At 36.1% G+C, this 7,720-nt stretch overlaps 1 pseudogene; it reads left to right on the top strand.

Moving 5' to 3' along the window:
* Window positions 1–1,368: 1,368 nt before the first annotated feature.
* Window positions 1,369–7,720, top strand: part of LOC110451046 — a 19,497-nt pseudogene continuing 13,145 nt past the window's right edge.

The raw sequence follows: 7,720 nt of genomic DNA, 5'->3' as shown, positions 1-7,720 counted from the left end.
TAATCATCATTATATTTTGATTGATATTCATTATAGTGAAGGCACAGGTGACTTATAATCGGCCCCAAATTCATCCCAAACAATCAATATAGCAATCATCATTATATTTTGATTGATATTCATTATAGTGAATACACTAGGGACTTATAATCAGCCCCGAATTCATCCCAAACAATCAATATAACAATCATCATTATATTTTGATTGATATTCATTATGGTGAATACACTAGTGACTTATAATCAGCCCCAAATTCATCCCAAACAATCAATATAGTAATCATCATTATATTTTGATTGATATTCATTATAGTGAATACACTAGTGACTTATAATCGGCCCCGAATTCATCCCAAACAATCAATATAGTAATCATCATTATATTTTGATTGATATTCATTATAGTGAATGCACAGATGACTTATAATCGGCCCCAAATTCATCCCAAACAATCAATATAGTAATCATCATTATATTTTGATTGATATTCATTATAGTGAATACACTAGGGACTTATAATCAGCCCCGAATTCATCCCAAACAATCAATATAACAATCATCATTATATTTTGATTGATATTCATTATGGTGAATACACTAGTGACTTATAATCAGCCCCAAATTCATCCCAAACAATCAATATAGAAATCATCATTATATTTTGATTGATATTCATTATGGTGAATACACTAGTGACTTATAATCAGTCCCAAATTCATACCAAACAATCAATATAGCAATCATCATTATATTTTGATTGATATTAATTATAGTGAATGCACAGGTGACTTATAATCAGCCCCGAATTCATCCCAAACAATCAATATAGTAATCATCATTATATTTTGATTGATATTCATTATAGTGAATGCACAGGTGACTTATAATCAGCCCCGAATTCATCCCAAACAATCAATATCATTGATGTAGGAAAAGATACACTATGAGATGAATGTCCGTCCAGTTTAGTATTGCAAAATTTTTCTGCATAGATATTGGGGAAATATGCATCGAATTATGTCATATAAATTGAATAATTTGTTACACTAGAAAAATATGAGACCTGTACTGTATACATGTAATGCTGTATAGTGTACCTCAGTCCATATCAATAAGATAAACATACCGTTTACACTATGTTTACAAAAATGTTTAATTTTTAATTTTATAAAATAAGCAAATTTTATGATACTTAAAATATATTTGGGTTAGATTAATTTTTGACTCAAAAATAAGGCATCCGCCACTGTTTTTTTTGTAGCAGAATATTATATTTATAGGGTAACAAAAAATTCCGAATGGGGCTTTGGTTCTACGTTTAGATGGTATGTCATATTTTTAGCCAATCAGATGTCTTCGGTATATTTAGTGCACCGAACCCCAACACAAGCAAAATGGAGGATTAATATTCTTCGAAATGACAACAAAAACATCTGATTCACGATAACAAAAGGTATTTTCCAATAATGTTGTAGGAGAGTATTTAAATGTGTTGTATGGACTATGAACAGAGAGCGATTATGAGTCTGAATCGGCTGGTATGAACCGGCTCCGATCGCTTGCCTTTGTAAACATTTGAGAACAAAAACAACCTGATAGCAGGTAAGGTTACATACATACAGTTATGCTAAAGAGGAGCTTCCTTTTCTATGGTATTAGTGGCGGACATATTTCAACCTATGTGTTTTATCATATTATGTCGTCTTATATTGTGTTTGTTTGAATTGTATGCAAGTAGAAAGTGAATTGCCTGCTTTTCTTCAATAACTAGGCTAATGTTGTTTATTTTATTGTAACTAGTGTTAGTACTGAGTACTGTTACTCTGTCCCTTTGTTAGCGACTCAGAGACAAGACCACTACAACTTAAAGTATGGTGACCAAAGAGACGTAGCTAGTGTAAGAGTCATTATTTGTTTACGTTCACATTAAGTTGATCGCATTTGCCACAATATTATTTACAAAGTACATAAGGAGATATTACCCTTTGCTCCATGTACCTACATGAACGACAAAGAAATGATACCACACCTTACTGTCCTTAGTACACTATGTACAGTGATTATTATTGGGACTCAGATATTTGAGTTCTGGGCCCGTATTCATGAAACCGTTCAGAAGCATGGATTTAATTTGTGTGCTCAAGTCTGATATCAATCTTGTTCAGGTTAAATGACTTAATAATAAAATCTTATTTTGTCAATGATTTGTAAAAACTTTCAAAAGACTTAAAGCCAAACCTACATCTGAACCTACAAGACGTTCAAATGAAGGTGAAAAATTCAATAGGAAACATGTATCAGCAGAATATACCAATTGAGAAGTGAAACATGCATTTGTGTATACCTTAATTATAATAATCCAGATGGCTGCAACCGTAGATAAAAAGGTAAAAGTGACATTTGAGATATTTATATCAATAAAACAAAAATATTGAAATTAAGTCAGTTTTAGTGTGTTGCCGAGAATATATCGTTCTATAGCTGGATAAGTACCAGGTATGATTTTAATTAAACCCAGCCATTTCCTCGTTAGCATGCATAAGGTAGAAATATACATGACCTTCAATCCATTAACACATGAGTCGGCTAACGGATCTAGGGAATCTGGAATACATTTATACAGGCTACGATTAATAATGAATTATAAAAATATCTTTTAAGTGTTCCCAATGCTTTCAAACAGAAATAACATTGACGAGCCGCATATCTCATCTTTTTGGATCATTCAACAAAGAAATACAAGCATCAAATGTTGGCCGTTCTTGAAAACTGGGGGTTCAACAGTTTTTGAGGTGAGGTGAAAAGGCCTTTCTGTGAATGCTGTGTGTTAACAGTATTCCTAGTCTACGTGTATACCCAAGTGTCAATTCTGTGTGTTAACAGTATTCCTAGGCTACGTGTATACCCAAGTGTCAATTCTGTGAATTCTGTGTGTTAACAGTATTCCTAGGCTACGTGTATACCCAAGTGTCAATTCTGTGAATGCTGTGTGTTAACAGTATTCCTAGGCTACGTGTATACCCAAGTGTCAATTCTGTGAATGCTGTGTGTTAACAGTATTCCTAGGCTACGTGTATACCCAAGTGTCAATTCTGTGAATGCTGTGTGTTAACAGTATTCCTAGGCTACGTGTATACCCAAGTGTCAATTCTGTGAATGCTGTGTGTTAACAGTATTCCTAGGCTACGTGTATACCCAAGTGTCAATTCTGTGAATGCTGTGTGTTAACAGTATTCCTAGGCTACGTGTATACCCAAGTGTCAATTCTGTGAATGCTGTGTGTTAACAGTATTCCTAGGCTACGTGTATACCCAAGTGTCAATTCTGTGAATGCTGTGTGTTAACAGTATTCCTAGGCTACGTGTATACCCAAGTGTCAATTCTGTGAATGCTGTGTGTTAACAGTATTCCTAGGCTACGTGTATACCCAAGTGTCAATTCTGTGAATGCTGTGTGTTAACAGTATTCCTAGGCTACGTGTATACCCAAGTGTCAATTCTGTGAATGCTGTGTGTTAACAGTATTCCTAGGCTACGTGTATACCCAAGTGTCAATTCTGTGAATGCTGTGTGTTAACAGTATTCCTAGGCTACGTGTATACCCAAGTGTCAATTCTGTGAATGCTGTGTGTTAACAGTATTCCTAGGCTACGTGTATACCCAAGTGTCAATTCTGTGAATGCTGTGTGTTAACAGTATTCCTAGGCTACGTGTATACCCAAGTGTCAATTCTGTGAATGCTGTGTGTTAACAGTATTCCTAGGCTACGTGTATACCCAAGTGTCAATTCTGTGAATGCTGTGTGTTAACAGTATTCCTAGGCTACGTGTATACCCAAGTGTCAATTCTGTGAATGCTGTGTGTTAACAGTATTCCTAGGCTACGTGTATACCCAAGTGTCAATTCTGTGAATGCTGTGTGTTAACAGTATTCCTAGGCTACGTGTATACCCAAGTGTCAATTCTGTGAATGCTGTGTGTTAACAGTATTCCTAGGCTACGTGTATACCCAAGTGTCAATTCTGTGAATGCTGTGTGTTAACAGTATTCCTAGGCTACGTGTATACCCAAGTGTCAATTCTGTGAATGCTGTGTGTTAACAGTATTCCTAGGCTACGTGTATACCCAAGTGTCAATTCTGTGAATGCTGTGTGTTAACAGTATTCCTAGGCTACGTGTATACCCAAGTGTCAATTCTGTGAATGCTGTGTGTTAACAGTATTCCTAGGCTACGTGTATACCCAAGTGTCAATTCTGTGAATGCTGTGTGTTAACAGTATTCCTAGGCTACGTGTATACCCAAGTGTCAATTCTGTGAATGCTGTGTGTTAACAGTATTCCTAGGCTACGTGTATACCCAAGTGTCAATTCTGTGAATGCTGTGTGTTAACAGTATTCCTAGGCTACGTGTATACCCAAGTGTCAATTCTGTGAATGCTGTGTGTTAACAGTATTCCTAGGCTACGTGTATACCCAAGTGTCAATTCTGTGAATGCTGTGTGTTAACAGTATTCCTAGGCTACGTGTATACCCAAGTGTCAATTCTGTGAATGCTGTGTGTTAACAGTATTCCTAGGCTACGTGTATACCCAAGTGTCAATTCTGTGAATGCTGTGTGTTAACAGTATTCCTAGGCTACGTGTATACCCAAGTGTCAATTCTGTGAATGCTGTGTGTTAACAGTACTCCTAGGCTACGTGTATACCCAAGTGTCAATTATGTGAATGCTGTGTGTTAACAGTACTCCTAGGCTACATGTATACCCAAGTGTCAATTCTGTGAATGCTGTGTGTTAACAGTATTCCTTGGCTACGTGTATACCCAAGTGTCAATTCTGTTAATGCTGTGTGTTATATACAGCCAGTGCTGCCATTTCGGCACTCACAGCTAGCATTCTACAATTCTAGCACTGCCCAACCACAACATGTTACCAATACAACGTTTTTTTGTCCTGATGAAGCCTCTGGGTTAGAGGCGAAACAGGTAGACCCAATAAAACCCTTCTTATAATTAATATATAGTTATACAGCTCTATATCAACACAAAATATATATACACTAATATGTTTGGACACTTGATTGACAGGTGGGAGAGTATCACACGAGACATGGAGTCTCCCCCAACAGAGTCGCCTCCCCTGTCCTGGCCAGCCACCCAGTTCATCACCAAGGCTGAGGTAAGCATACATAGAAACCTTTGTAAGTTATAAGAAGAATACTAGTGGGATACAAACTCTTTTTAATTTCTGCACAGGGAAAATGTTTAGAGGTAACAAGACAACTGTTCATAGAAAAGCTAAGACCAATTGTCATATACTGTATATATATATATGTGTACACTCAACTCTGCTGCTTGCATATTAAAATACAAATACTAAATCTTGAATTAGCTGTTGTTTCTAACAATTCAGGCAGACTATTTGTATTAAGTGCAACAGTCATGAATGGCTACACATGTTATTTTTTTTTTACCTTTCAAAACAACAGGAAGGAACAGTCTCAATAGGTGAGGATGGAAAGGGGGACAACTCTGCTTCTCCCTGTGTAGGTGGCACACCAGTAACCACAGAGACTGTGGAAGCACAGGCAGAGGCCCTAGTAGAACACACAATAGGTAAGCTTCTAGTGTAGTTTGATGGTAAGTAAATAAACACAAATAATTTCATACATATATATATATATAGGCTTAATAGTTGTTTGCACAGAGAGTCCAGTGATAGAGAAGAAATCCTATAAAAACTCAGTCATCGCTGTAAGTAGTGTTGACTGTACAAAGCTGTAACAAATATACATAAGTCATCGCTGTAAGTAGTGTTGACTGTACGAAGCTTTAACAAATATACAGAAGTCATCGCTGTAAGTAGTGTTGACTGGACGAAGCTCTAACAAATATACAGAAGTCATTGTGTAAGTCGCGTTGACTGTACGACGCTGTAACAAATATACAGAAGTCATCTCTGTAAGTAGTGTTGACTGTACGAAGCTGAAACAAATATACAGAAGTCATAGCTGTAAGTAGTGTTGACTGTACGAAGCTCTAACAAATATACAGAAGTCATTGTGTAAGTAGTGTTGACTGTACAAAGCTCTAACAAATATACAGAAGTCATCGCTGTAAAGAGTCCAGTGATAGAGAAGAAATCCTATAAAAACTCAGTCATCGCTGTAAGTAGTGTTGACTGTACACATTTGTAACAAATATACAGACGTCATCGCTGTAAGTAGTGTTGACTGTACACATTTGTAACAAATATACAGACGTCATCGCTGTAAGTAGTGTTGACTGTACACATTTGTAACAAATATACAGACGTCATCGCTGTAAGTAGTGTTGACTGTACACATTTGTGACAAATATACAGAAGTCATCGCTGTAAGTAGTGTTGACTGGACGAAGCTCTAACAAATATACAGAAGTCATTGTGTAAGTAGTGTTGACTGTGCGAAGCTCTAACAAATATACAGAAGTCATTGTGTAAGTAGTGTTGACTGTACGACGCGGTAACAAATATACAGAAGTCATCTCTGTAAGTAGTGTTGACTGTACGCAGCTGTAACAAATATACAGAAGTCATTGTGTAAGTAGTGTTGACTGTGCGAAGCTCTAACAAATATACAGAAGTCATCGCTGTAAAGAGTCCAGTGATAGAGAAGAAATCCTATAAAAACTCAGTCATCGCTGTAAGTAGTGTTGACTGTACACATTTGTAACAAATATACAGACGTCATCGCTGTAAGTAGTGTTGACTGTACACATTTGTAACAAATATACAGACGTCATCGCTGTAAGTAGTGTTGACTGTACGAATCTGTAACAAATATACAGAAGTCATTGTGTAAGTAGTGTTGACTGTACGACGCTGTAACAAATATACCGAAGTCATCGCTGTAAGTAGTGTTGACTGTACGAAGCTGTAACAAATATACATAAGTCATCGCTGTAAGTAGTGTTGACTACGAAGCTGTAACAAATATAGATAGAGATACCATAAGGACTGCTTGGTTATCATGTTAATCTAACTCAACTTTAGTCAATTTTTAAAATTTTTGAAGTTCCTTTGAAAAACATATATCAAAATTATAATTAGATAAACATGCTTAACAACCAGTGATAGTTATGTAAATATAGTATCTTAAATGAGTTTTCATAAAAGCTCATATGAAATGAAAACAAATTTAAGATAATTTTTATCACATAACTGAGAAAACTTACATTTTGACAGGTTTTAAGGCAAAATGTAGAGGGCTTAATCAAACGGAAACAACCATTTTGTTGTGCCATTCCCAATTAGTGACTTCATGTCATTGTCCATATTATGACGTCACAATCGATTTCTGACTGGCACAGCCAATGAAAAGGGCTCCAGGGTATATTACACTAGTGACATATGTAACAATATTACACTGGCGATTCACTGGATAACAGGCCGATTATGTGATAAACTGGAAGTAGCTTTAAGACGATTTGAATAGATTATATATAATAACCATTAAACAATATTGTTAAGAACTGTGATCATTAAAAGTGTATTTAATCTATAGAAATGCATAATATAATTCTGACATGATTCGAACGATCCAGTTTTGAATGTTTTACTGTTGTATTGTTTTAGCCCTGACAGGAACACCAGATACCTGGGGGCCGGAGGAATTAGAAGTTGTCTCCATGGATACCAGCTCATCGGCTCCAACACCTGTACCTGGTAAACAAGATCAGTCATTAA

Source organism: Mizuhopecten yessoensis, unplaced genomic scaffold, assembly GCF_002113885.1.
Source record: "Mizuhopecten yessoensis strain PY_sf001 unplaced genomic scaffold, ASM211388v2 scaffold5751, whole genome shotgun sequence".
In the NCBI taxonomy this organism is placed as follows: Eukaryota; Metazoa; Mollusca; class Bivalvia; order Pectinida; family Pectinidae; genus Mizuhopecten; species Mizuhopecten yessoensis.
Note: the sequence above shows the minus strand (reverse complement) of the source record. Positions and strands in the feature narration are given on the sequence as shown.